Here is a 14,263-nt window from a genome sequence, read left to right as displayed (position 1 = left end):
GGTCCCCATTACAGAAGAGGCCATTCAACAAGCTCTAGATCTTCCCCCTGCTCCAGAAGGATTGGATCTGCAGATACCACCGTTCCCAGAGTTATCGCACTACCTGGCAGTAGATGGATCTACGGATACCACCGTTCCCGTCCTAAGGGAATATCGGCTTCAGCACTTACCTTGGAGGCTCGCGTATGGGCACAGATCATGTCCCACTATGTCTTTCCGAGCACTCACGAATCCTCCTTCACTGCAGACATGGCCATTCTTCTATAGTGCATCCTTACAGACCAGCCTCTGAACCTACCAAGACTCATCTGGAATGCCATGGAACACGTACAGATATCGTGCAACTTACCTTTTCCTGCCTTGGTCTCAGATCTCGTCTTAGCAGCCGGAGTCTCCTACAGAGCTGGGGACATAGTGCACGAAATTGTGATCTCCAGGCTCGAACAAATCCTGGTAATGGCTCCAAAGCTTGGTGCTCTGATCTTAATTCATAATTGTCACAACTTCAATACAACTAACCTGCAAGTGCACTGGGTCGTCCAAGTAATACCTTACGTGAGTAAGGGTGGAATCCCACGGATATTGTTGGCATGAAGCAAGCTATGGTCACCTTGTAAATCTCAGTCAGGCGGATTTAAACATGATACTTTATTAGATTAAAATAAACAATAAAAGGGATAGAGATACTTATGTAGATTCATTGGCAGGGATTTCAGATAAGCGAATGGAGATGCTTTTCGTTCCTCTGAACCTCTGCTTTCCTGCTATCTTCATCCAATCAGTCTTACTCCTTTCCATGGCTGGCTGTATGCAAGGGCATCACCGTTGTCAGTGGCTACATCCCCTCCTCTCAGTGAATCATATGCTCACGCACCCTGTCACGGCACGGCTATTCATCTGTCGGTTCTCGATCATGCTGGAATAGGATTCACCCTCCTTTTGCGTCTGTCACTAACGCCCAGCACTCGCGAGTTTGAAGCTCGTCACAGTCATTCAATCATTGAATCCTACTCAGAATACCACAGACAAGGTTTAGACCTTCCGGATTCTCTTGAATGCCGCCATCATTCTAGCTTACGCCACGAAGATTCTGGTTAGGAGATCTAAGAGATATTCATTGTAGCTTAATTCATGTAGAACAGAAGTGTTTGTCAGGCACGCGTTCATAAGGGAGAAGGATGATGAGCGTCACACATAATCATCACCTTCATCACGTTCTTGGGTGCGAATGGATATCTTAGAAGAGAAATAAGAAGAATTGAATAGAAAACAGTAGTACTTTGCATTAATCTTTGAGGAACAGCAGAGCTCCACACCTTAATCTATGGAGTGTAGAAACTCTACCGTTAAAAATACATAAGTGAAGGTCCAGGCATGGCCGAGATGGCCAGCCCCTCTGATCTAAGAACCAGGCGTCCAAAGATGGTCCTAAGATCCTAAGGTGGTCCCAAGATAATCCAAAGATGTCAAATACAATAGTAAGAGGTCCTATTTATAATAAACTAGCTACTAGGGTTTACATGAGTAAGTATTTGATGTATAAATCCATTTCTGGGACCCACTTGGTGTGTGTTTGGGCTGAGCTTAAGTGTTGCACGTGCAGAGGCCATTTGTGGAGTTGAATGCCAGTTTTTGTGCCAGTTTGGGCGTTCAACTCTGGTTTTGGATCCTTTTCTGGCGCTGGACGCCAGATTTGGGTAGAAAGCTGGCGTTGAACGCCAGTTTACATCGTCAATTCTTGGCCAAAGTATGGACTATTATATATTTCTGGAAAGCCCTGGATGTCTACTTTCCAACGCAATTGGAAGCGCGCCATTTTGGGTTCTGTAGCTCCAGAAAATCCACTTTGAGTGCAGGGAGGTCAGAATCCAACAGCATCAGCAGTCCTTTTTCAACCTCTGAATCTGATTTTTGCTCAAGTCCCTCAATTTCAGCCAGAAAATATCTGAAATCACAGAAAAACACACAAACTCATAGTAAAGTCCAGAAATGTGAATTTAACACAAAATCTATTAAAAACATCCCTAAAAGTAACTAGATCCTACTAAAAACATACTAAAAATAATGTCAAAAAGCGTATAAATTATACGCTCATCACAACACCAAACTTAAATTGTTGCTTGTCCCCAAGCAACTGAAAATCAAAATAGGATAAAAAGAATAGAATATACTATAAATTCCAAACTATCAATGAAACAGAGCTTCAATCATATGAGCGGGACTTATAGCTTTTTGCCTCTTGAATAGTTTTGGCATCTCACTTTATCCATTGAGGTTCAGAATGATTGGCATCTATAGAAACTTCAGATTTTGAATAGTGTTATTGACTCTCTTAGTTCAGTATGATGATTCTTGAACACAGCTTCTTTATGAGTCTTGGCCGTTGCCCTAAGCACTTTGTTTTCCAGTATTACCACCGGATACATAAATGCCACAGACACGTAATTGGGTGAACCCTTTCAGATTGTGACTCAGCTTTGCTAAAGTCCCCAATTAGAGGTGTCCAGGGTTCTTAAGCACACTCTTTTTTTTTTTTTTTTTTTTTTGCTTTGGACCTTGACTTTAACCGCTCAGTCTCAAGTTTTCACTTGACACCTACACGCCACAAGCACATGGTTAGGGACAGCTTGGTTTAGCCGCTTAGACCAGGATTTTATTCCTTTAGGCCCTCCTATCCACTGATGCTCAAAGCCTTGGATCCTTTTTAATTGCCCTTGCCTTTTGGTTTTAAGGGTTATTGGCTTTTTGCTCTTGCCTCTTGGTTTTAAGAGCTTTGGCTTTTTCTGCTTGCTTTTTCTTTTTCTTTCTATTTTTTTTTTCGCCTATTTTTTTTTTTCTGCAAGCTTTGTTCTTTGCTGCTTTTTCTTGCTTCAAGAATCATTTTTATGATTTTTCAGATTATCAAATAACATGTCTCCTAGTCATCATTCTTTCAAGAGCCAACATATTTAACATTCTTAAACAACAACTTCAAAAGACATATGCACTGTTCAAGCATACATTCAGAAAACAAGAAGCATTGTCACCACATCAATATAATTAAACTAAGTTCAAGGATAAATTCGAAACTCATGTACTTCTTGTTCTTTTGAATTAAAACATTTTTCATTTAAGAGAGGTGATGGATTCATAGGACATTTATAACTTTAAGACATAGCTACTAACTACTAATGATCATGTAATGAAGACACAAACACAGATAAGCACATAACATAGAAAACGAAAAACAGAAGAAATAAGAACAAGGAATGAGTCCACCTTAGTGATGTCCTTAAGCTTTTCTATGTCTCTTCCTTGTCTTTGCTGCTCCTCCTTCATTGCTTTTAGATCTTCTCTGATTTCATGAAGGATGATGGAGTGCTCTTGATGTTCCACCCTCAGTTGCTTCCAATAATTGTGTGGAAGAAAATGTATCCCCTGAGGTATCTCAGGGATCTCTTGATTTGCAGTCAAATGTTCTACCACTGAGCTATAGACCCTTGATGGAAGCTTTTGTCTTCCCTTTCCTCTTTCTAGAGGCTTCTCTGGCCTTAGGTGCCATCAATGGTTATGGAAAAAACAAAAAAGCTATGCTTTTTACCACACCAAACTTAGAATGTTGCTCGCCCTCGAGCAAAAGAAGAAAGAATAGAAGAATAAGAAGAAGATATGGAGGAGATGGATGGGAGTGGTATTCGGCCATATGGGTGGGATTGGGTGGGAGAGAGATGTTGAATTTTTGAAGGTAGTGGGTGTATGGATGTGAGTGGTAAAGAGTTAATAGGGAAGAGTGTTTATTGGGAATAGAGGATGATTGAGAAGAGAGAAGAGAGTGAGTGGAGGTAGGTGGGGATCCTGTGGGGTCCACAGATCCTGAGGTGATCCTGTGAGGTCCACAGATCTTGAGGTGTCAAGGCATTTACATCCCTGCACCAATTTAGGCATGCAAAATGCCCTTGCACACAACTCTGGGCATTCAGCGCCAGGTTGGTGCCCATTTTGGGCGTTCAACGCCCATTTGCTGCCATTTCTGGCGTTGAACGCCAGAACCATGCTTGTTCTGGGTGTTCAGCGCCAGGATGCTCCCATTCTGGGCGTTCAGCGCCAGAACTATGCTCTGTTCTGGCGTTTGAACGCCAGACAGATACTCCTCCAAGGTGTGATTTTTCTTCTGCTGTTTTTGATTCTGTTTTTGAATTTTTTGTTTATTTTGTGACTCCACATGATCATGAACCTAAGAAAACATGAAAAACAATAAAAATAAGAATTAGATACACATTGGGTTGCCTCCCAACAAGCGCTTCTTTAATGTCAATAGCTTGACAGTGGGCTCTCATGGAGCCTCACAGATGTGCAGAGCTTTGTTGAGACTCTCCAACACCAAACTTAGAGTTTGGATATGGGAGTTCAACACCAAACTTAGAGTTTGGTTGTGGCCTCCCAACACCAAACTTAGAGTTTGACTTTGGGGGCTCTGGTTGACTCTGCTTGGAGAGAAGCTTTTTCTGCTTCCTCCCCATGGTTGCAGAGGGAGATCCTTGAGTTTTAAACACAAGGGAGTTCTCATTCCATTGAAGGAATATTTCACCTCTGTCAACATCAATCACAGCTCTTGCTGTGGCCAGGAAAGGTCTTCCTAGGATGATGGATTCATCCTCTTCCTTTCCAGTATCCAGGACTATGAAATCAGCAGGGATGTAAAGGCCTTCAACCTTTACTAACACGTCCTCTACTTGTCCATAAGCCTGTTTTCTAGAGCTGTCTGCCATCTCTAATGAGATTTTAGCAGCTTGCACCCCATAGATTCCCAGTTTCTCTATTACAGAGAGGGGCATGAGGTTTATTCCTGAACCAAGGTCACACAGAGCCTTAAAGATCATGGTGCCTATGGTACAGGGTATTATGAACTTTCCAGGATCCTGTCTCTTCTGAGGCAATGTCAGTTGATCCAGATCACTTAGTTCATTGATGAACAAGGGAGGTTCAACTTCCCAAGTATCAATGCCAAATAATTTGGCATTCAGCTTCATGATTGCACCAAGAAACTTGGCAGTTTGCTCTTCAGTAACATTCTCATTCTCTTCAGAAGAGGAATATTCATCAGAGCTCATGAAGGGCATAAGGAGGTTCAATGGGATCTCTATGGTCTCTAGATGGGCCTCAGAGTCCTTTGGTTCCTCAGAGGGAAGCTCCTTATCGATCACTGGACGTCCCAGGAGGTCTTCCTCCTTGGGATTCACGTCCTCCACTCCACTTGTAGGTTCGGCCATGGTGCTGATGTCAATGGCCTTGCACTCTCCTTTTGGGTTCTCTTCTGTATTGCTTGGGAGAGTACTGGGAGGGATTTCAGTGATCCTTTTACTCAGCTGGCCCACTTGTGCTTCCAGATTTCTAATGGAAGATCTTGTTTCATTCATGAAACTTACAGTGGCCTTAGACAGATCAGAGACTAGATTTGCTAAATTAGAAGCATTTTGTTCAGAGTTCTCTGTCTGTTGCTGAGTTGATGATGGAAAAGGCTTGCTGTTGCTAAACCTGTTTCTTCCACCATTGTTAAAGCCTTGTTGAGGCTTTTGATCCTTCCATGAGAAATTTGGATGATTTCTCCATGATGAGTTATAGGTGTTTCCATAAGGTTCACCTAAGTAGTTCACCTCTGCTATTGCAGGGTTCTCAGGATCATAAGCTTCTTCTTCAAGAGAAGCCTCTTGAGTACTGTTGGATGCAGCTTGCATTCCATTCAGACTCTGAGAAATTATATTGACTTGCTGAGTCAATATTTTGTTCTGAGCCAATATGGCATTCAGAGTATCAACTTCAAGAACTCCCTTCTTCATAGGCGTCCCATTACTCACAGGATTCCTTTCAGAAGTGTACATGAACTGGTTATTAACAACCATGTCAATGAGTTCTTGAGCTTCTGCAGGCGTTTTCTTTAGGTGAATGGATCCACCTGCAGAAGTGTCCAGTGACATCTTTGATAGCTCAGATAAACCATCATAGAATATATCCAGGATGGTCCATTCTGAAAGCATGTCAGAAGGACACTTTTTGGTCAACTGTTTGTATCTTTCCCAAGCTTCATAGAGGGATTCACCTTCTTTCTGTCTGAAGGTTTGAACATCAGCTCTAAGCTTGCTCAGCTTTTGAGGAGGAAAGTACTTGGCTAAGAAAGCCATGACCAGCTTATCCCAAGAGTTCAGGCTATCTTTGGGTTGAGAATCCAACCATAATCTAGCTCTGTCTCTTACAGCAAAAGGGAAAAGCATGAGCCTGTAGACTTCAGGATTTACTCCATTAGTCTTAACAGTATCACATATCTGCAAGAACTCAGTTAAGAACTGAAAAGGATCTTCAGATGGAAGTCCATGAAACTTGCAGTTCTGTTGCATCAGAGAAACTAATTGAGGTTTCAGCTCAAAATTGTTTGCTCCAATGGCAGGAATGGAGATGCTTCTTCCATGTAAATTGGAATTAGGTGCAGTAAAGTCACCAAGCATCTTCCTTGCATTATTATTATTTTCGGCTGCCATATCCTTTTCCTGTTCGAAAATTTCTGAAAGGGTATCTCTGGATTGTTGTAATTTAGCTTCTCTCAAATTTTTTTTTTCAGAGTCCTTTCAGGTTATGGATCTGCTTCAACAAGAATGTTCTTGTCCTTGCTCCTGCTCATATGACAAAGAAGAGGGCGCACAAAAATAATAATAATAATATGGGTCCTTTATACCACAGTATAGGGATCCCTTTGTGAGTGGAAGAAAAGAGGGGGAGACAAAGAATGTAATGTAATGGAAGAAACACATCTGTGAGGAGGGTTGAGATGCGAGATGAGATGTTAGGATATGAATGAATAAATAGAATAAGATGGGAGAGAGAGAATTTTCGAAAATATTTTTGAAAAAGAGTTAGTGATTTTCGAAAATGGTTTTTGAAAAATGTTAGTAATTTTCGAAAATTTTTGAAATAAAAAATAAAATTAATTAGTTAATTAAAAAGAAATTTTTGAAAAAGAGGGAAGATATTTTCGAAAATTAGAGAGAGAGAGTTAGTTAGGTGGTTTTGAAAAAGTTAAGAAACAAACAAAAAGTTAGTTAGTTAGTTGAAACAAATTTTGAAAAGATAAGAAGTTAGGAAGTTAGAAAAGATATTTCGAAATCAAATTTTTGAAAAAGATAAGATAAGAAGATATTTTGAAAAGATATGATAGAAATTAGTTTTTGAAAAAGATTTGATTTTTAAAAATCACAATTAATGACTTGATTCACAAGAAATCACAAGATATGATTCTAGAACTTAAAGTTTGAATCTTTCTTAACAAGCAAGTAACAAACTTCAAATTTTTGAATCAAAACATTAATTGATTATGTTATTTTCGAAAATTTGATATAAAAATAAGAAAAAGATTTTTGAAAAATATTTTTGGAATTTTTGAAAATAACTAAGAATTTTGAAAAAGATTTGATTTTTGAAAAAGATTTTGAAAAAGATAAGATTTTCAAATTGAAAATTTGATTTGACTCATGAGAAACAATTTGATTTTAAAAATTTTTAAAAAAGTCAACTCAAATTTTCGAATTTGATGAGAGAAAAAGGGAAAGATATTTTTTTGATTTTTTGAATTTTTATGAAAACATGAAAATTATGCAATGCATGAAATTTTTAGATCAAAACAATGAATGCATGCAAGAATGCTATGAATGTCAAGATGAACACCAAGAACACTATGAAGATCATGATGAACATCAAGAACATATTTTTTTTGAAAAATTTTTAATGCAAAGAAAACATGCAAGACACCAAACTTAGAATTCTTTAATGCTTACGCACTAAGAATTCAAGAATGCATATGATAAACATGAAAAGACACAAAACAAAAAATCATCAAGATCAAACAAGAAGACTTACCAAGAACAACTTGAAGATCATGAAGAACACTATTAATGCATGATATTTTCGAAAAAATGCAAGATGCATATGCAATTGACACCAAACTTATAACATGACTCAAGACTCAAACAAGAAACACAAAAATATTTTTGATTTTTATGATTTTCTAATTTTTTTGGATTTTTATTTTATATTTTTCGAAAAATTCTTTTGAAAAAGAAAATAAGGATTCCAAAATTTTTAATATGAATTCCAGGAATCTTGCCATATTAGTCTTAAAGCTCCAATCAAAGGGTCAGGCATGGCTTAATAGCCAGCCAAGCTTTAATCAAAATATGAGTGTAATTCAGACATGACAAGCCTAACATGCTCTATCCAAAAGAATTAGACATGGCTTTACAGCCAGCCATGCTTCACATGCTTCATGAAACACTAGAATTCATTCTTAAAAATTCTGAAAGGAAAATATATTTTTGAAAACATTTTTATTTTAAAAAATTTTTTTTTCCGAAAACAAAGGAAGAATTTTTGAAAGATTTTTGAAAAATTTTTTGAAAACAAGACAAAAAGAAAATTACCTAATCTGAGCAACAAGATGAACCGTCAGTTGTCCAAACTCGAACAATCCCCGGCAACGGCGCCAAAAACTTGGTGCACGAAATTGTGATCTCCAGGCTCGAACAAATCCTGGTAATGGCTCCAAAGCTTGGTGCTCTGATCTTAATTCATAATTGTCACAACTTCGATACAACTAACCAGCAAGTGCACTGGGTCGTCCAAGTAATACCTTACGTGAGTAAGGGTCGAATCCCACGGAGATTGTTGGTATGAAGCAAGCTATGGTCACCTTGTAAATCTCAGTCAGGCGGATTTAAACATGATACTTTATTAGATTAAAATAAACAATAAAAGGGATAGAGATACTTATGTAGATTCATTGGCAGGGATTTCAGATAAGCGAATGGAGATGCTTTTCGTTTCTCTGAACCTCTGCTTTCCTGCTATCTTCATCCAATCAGTCTTACTCCTTTCCATGGCTGGCTGTATGCAAGGGCATCACCGTTGTCAGTGGCTACATCCCCTCCTCTCAGTGAATCATATGCTCACGCACCCTGTCACGGCACGGCTATTCATCTGTCGGTTCTCGATCATGCTGGAATAGGATTCACCCTCCTTTTGCGTCTGTCACTAACGCCCAGCACTCGCGAGTTTGAAGCTCGTCACAGTCATTCAATCATTGAATCCTACTCAGAATACCACAGACAAGGTTTAGACCTTCCGGATTCTCTTGAATGCCGCCATCATTCTAGCTTACGCCACGAAGATTCTGGTTAGGAGATCTAAGAGATATTCATTGTAGCTTAATTCATGTAGAACAGAAGTGTTTGTCAGGCACGCGTTCATAAGGGAGAAGGATGATGAGCGTCACACATAATCATCACCTTCATCACGTTCTTGGGTGCGAATGGATATCTTAGAAGAGAAATAAGAAGAATTGAATAGAAAACAGTAGTACTTTGCATTAATCTTTGAGGAACAGCAGAGCTCCAGACCTTAATCTATGGAGTGTAGAAACTCTACCGTTAAAAATACATAAGTGAAGGTCCAGGCATGGCCGAGATGGCCAGCCCCTCTGATCTAAGAACCAGGCGTCCAAAGATGGTCCTAAGATCCTAAGGTGGTCCAAGATAATCCAAAGATGTCAAATACAATAGTAAGAGGTCCTATTTATAATAAACTAGCTACTAGGGTTTACATGAGTAAGTATTTGATGTATAAATCCATTTCCGGGGCCCACTTGGTGTGTGTTTGGGCTGAGCTTAAGTGTTGCACGTGCAGAGGCCATTTGTGGAGTTGAACGCCAGTTTTTGTGCCAGTTTGGGCGTTCAACTCTGGTTTTGGATCCTTTTCTGGCGCTGGACGCCAGATTTGGGTAGAAAGCTGGCGTTCAACACCAGTTTACATCGTCAATTCTTGGCCAAAGTATGGACTATTATATATTTCTGGAAAGCCCTGGATGTCTACTTTCCAACGCAATTAAAAGCGCGCCATTTTGAGTTCTGTAGCTCCAGAAAATCCACTTTGAGTGCAGGGAGGTCAGAATCCAACAGCATCAGCAGTCCTTTTTCAACCTCTGAATCTGATTTTTGCTCAAGTCCCTCAATTTCAGCCAGAAAATACCTGAAATCACAGAAAAACACACAAACTCATAGTAAAGTCCAGAAATGTGAATTTAACACAAAATCTATTAAAAACATCCCTAAAAGTAACTAGATCCTACTAAAAACATACTAAAAACAATGTCAAAAAGCATATAAATTATCCGCTCATCAGGACACCAAAGCCATGCTTCCACAGGATGATCAGTACGTCCCTAACGGGAAATATATTAGACTTCCAACAGCCACTACTAGCCAACCTACCGAACCGGCTGAGGACATTCCTCCTTCCACACCACAAGCACCTACAACAACCCAACTGCTCCATTAGATACTTGAAAAGTTGGATCGGCAGGAACAGAAAGCAAAGCTAAGAGAGCGCCGTAACAAGCGCCGATTCACATACCTTAAGGAGTTGATTATGGGAAAATTCAAGGACTCAGACACCCCGGACTCCACTTCCTTTACCAGCACAGGGAGCCATGATGGTCCCGATTGTGGAGATACTGCCACCAGCCCACCTTTGTTCCTGACAGATGGCATCGAGGACGGTGCAAAGTCTTAAGTGTGGGGAGGTCGGTCAGTACCTGACTTCCGGAGGTAATTTCTCTTCCCTAACACCAATATATTAGGATATTTAGTTAGTTTTTCTTTTGTAGAATAGGATAAATTGCATAGTAATAGATTAGTCGCATGCATGTTCTACTTGATTGAAAAGACAATAAGTTTCTTCTAAGACCCTATCTTTAGAACAAAATTTCACTAATTTTAATCAAAACTTTTATGTTGAAATTTTCTTGAAGTTGTCTTTGGAACATGATTTTTGAGCTAAAGAACATACAACCTGTGAGATTTGAGCCCAAATGCATGGTTACATTATTTAACCATAATTATTTTATTCTTGTGTGTTTACTTCTATATAATTGTAATCTATATTTTGTTTCATCCTATATGTCCAATGTTTAATATATTTATATGTTTGCATATGATTGAGGCCATTACTTGTTTAAACTCACTTATCCAAATTAAGCCTACCCTTTCAATTACCTTTGTTAACCATTTTGAGCCTTTAAATCCCATTTGTTCTATATTTTACCACATTACTAGCCTTAAGCGGAAAAATAATTTTATACCCCAATTGAATCTTTGGTTAGCTTAAGATAGAATTATGTGTGTTAATTAAGTATGGAAAATTGTGTGAACAAAAGATAATAAGGGAATGTGTCATGATAATATAATGGGAATTTGGGTACCTACTCATGTGAAACTATAAGAATAAATATATTTATGTGCATTGATTAGCTATGTTTATTTTTTATGTTTATGTTGAAAAAAAATCCAAAAATATTCAATAAATAAATAAGGGGACAAAATTACCCCAATACTAAGTTAAGAATTCAAAGATCAATGCATGTATGATAAAATTAAAATAAAAAGTTGATACATGAGTATGGAACGTGAAAGAGAAATTTTAGGTAGCTAGGTGTGAATTTTAAGTTATATAGAATATATATATGTTAGGTTAAAGCTTGGGTTAATTAAAGATTCGATTTATAAGCTTACTTAGCCATATATGTATCCGTACCCTTGCCTTGGCCCCATTACAACCTTGAAAAGACCTCATGATGTTTGAATTGATATATTAATTATTGTTGATTGGTTAGGTGAAGAACAAAAAAATTAGAAAACATGATTAGAGAAGGATAGAGTGATTGCCCTATACACTAGAGAGATTAGAATGTACATACATCATCAGTGAGGGTTCAATGCTTAAAATTCTATGTTCCCTACTTTCATGAGCTACCTTCTTGCATTTTTATCTGTTCTTACTGTATAAGAATTGAATTAGTGGAGTTTGATTTGTGATTGTCTTGAAGAACCTATTTACTTTTAATCAAGTAGACAAGAATCATATAGTTGCATTCATATATATAGGTTGCATTGCATTACATGAGTTTTACATGTTCCTACTCATTTATTTTATCTCCTTCAACTAAGCATGAGGACATGCTAATGTTTAAGTGTGGGGAGGTTGATAAACCACTATTTTATGGTTTATATTGTGCTTAATTTTATGGTTTTATCAATTCTTTACCCACTTATTCATATGATTGGCATGCATTTATATTTCTTTCCTAAAATTATTACATGATTGAATATTTGCTTCCTAAAGACTTTTAATTATGTATTTTAATTCTCCTTCATTCCATTAGATGCCGTGATCTGTGTGTGAAGTGTTTTAGGCTTTATAGGGCATGAATGACTTGGAGATTGGAAAGGAAGCTTGCAAAAATGGAAGGAACACAAGAAATTGAGGAGATGACCAGCGAGAAGTGACGCGGACACATGGCTCAAGCAACCGCACGACATAGAGGAAATTGCAGTGACGTAGATGCATGGCTCACGCGACCGCGCGGATTGGAACTGCACAAGTGATGCGGCGGCGTGGATGATGCGCACGCATGGCAAGGCAAAACGCCGAATGACGCGTCCGCATGAATGACGCGATCGCATGACATGCGCGATCTGTAGAATCTGCAGAACTCGCTGGGGGCTATTTTGGGCCCTGTTTTGACCTAATTTTCGGCCCAAAAAAGCATACTAGAGCCAAGGAACATGGAGAAACGAAAACAACAATTCATTAGAGATAATTCTCAGTTTTAGATCTAGTTTTACTCCTCCTCTAGGTTTTCTCTCTGCACATTCATAGTTCTTAGGATTTATTTTTATTGCTTTTCGCATTGGGATATTGAGAAGAGTTATTACCTCAGCGAGACTTCGTCATTCTAGTTTGTTTTCTTTACCTGTCTCTTACTCGTCTATGTTATTTGTTTACTCAGAAATATTATTGGATTATTTTTAGAATTTATTAATACAAGAACTATTTTTAATTTTAATTGATCCCTTTGATTATTATTTATCATGTTTTTCTATATTTCCCTTTCCTATGTTATGAATTCTACATTTACAATGAGCGAGTAGTTCCATAACTTGGATGGGAGTTGATTGAAGGGAAGACCTTGAGTTGGAATGCTTAAAAGAAAAATTGTAATTGGGTTTATTGTTGGATTACCCTCTAGTCACTGACACCAATCCTTTTCAATTGAGCGGATTGGAACTTGTGAATAGAAATAGCTTTCCAACTTGCTTGACTTTTCCTTACCTAGTAAGGGATAACTAAACAGAACAACCCTCAATTATCAATTAATCTTGAGAGTACTCCAACAAGAATAGGGCTTCCGACTAATCTACTCCCAGTCAAGGCCTTTATTTAAAATTATACAAATTCTCTAATTTAATTTCCTGTTATTCAACTCAAACTATTTTTTTGAAAACATCTTATTAATAAAATAGCACACCTTTCTGCAACTCGTTGGGAGACGACCTGGGACTCATACTCCCAGTATTTTAAATTAATTTTGTGACAACCCTTCTAAATTGATAAGCGGATTTCTAGTTGGTTAAGAACTGTACTTGCAACGTATCTCTTCTAATAATTTCTTAACTCACCAATTTCTGCCACGTCACTAATACGATGGATATTTCTGCTACAAAAATTTGATTTAGAAATTAAGGATAGGAGTGGTTCTCAGAATTTAGTAGCAGACCACTTGAGTCGCCTTAAGCACATTAAGGATGACTCCACTCCTATCAATGATGGTTTTCCTTTTGACAGTTTGCATGCAATATCTGAAGTAGTTCCTTGGTATGCTCCTGTAGCTAATTATCTAGTTAGCCATACTTTCCCTCCAAATTTTACTAAGCACGCGAGGGACAAGCTGAAAAGCGAGTCCAAATATTATATATGGGATGACCCCTATCTGTGGAGGTATGGTGCTGACCAGATAATTAGGAGATGTATGTCTCAATCAGAATTCCAGTCCATTTTAGAGGCCTGCCACTCATCTGAAAGTGGTGGACATTTTGGTCCTCAAAGGACAGCTAGAAAAATCCTAGATTATGGATTCTGGTGGCCCACTCTTTTTAAAGATGCTACTGTTTTTTGAATCTTGTTCCCCATGCCAAAGGTTTGGTAACATATCCAGGAGGGATAAGATGCCCCAACAAATTTTGTTGTTCTGTAAGATTTTTGATGTTTGGGGCATTGACTTCATGGGATCGTTTCCAAACTCAAGCGGTTTTACATACATATTGTTAGCTGTGGATTATGTTTCTAAATGGGTGGAAGCAATTCCTACCCGTACCGATGATGCTAACACTGTTGTCTCTTTTGTTAG

General features: G+C 38.3%; 1 non-coding gene across 1 annotated transcript; it reads left to right on the top strand.

Moving 5' to 3' along the window:
• Positions 1–6,008: 6,008 nt before the first annotated feature.
• On the top strand, positions 6,009–6,116 carry LOC112767629 (small nucleolar RNA R71). The gene has a single exon (XR_003185071.1). It is a non-coding gene; the product is annotated as a small nucleolar RNA R71 (small nucleolar RNA).
• Positions 6,117–14,263: the final 8,147 nt, after the last annotated feature.

This window comes from Arachis hypogaea, chromosome 17, assembly GCF_003086295.3.
Source record: "Arachis hypogaea cultivar Tifrunner chromosome 17, arahy.Tifrunner.gnm2.J5K5, whole genome shotgun sequence".
NCBI lineage: Eukaryota > Viridiplantae > Streptophyta > Magnoliopsida > Fabales > Fabaceae > Arachis > Arachis hypogaea.
Note: the sequence above shows the minus strand (reverse complement) of the source record. Positions and strands in the feature narration are given on the sequence as shown.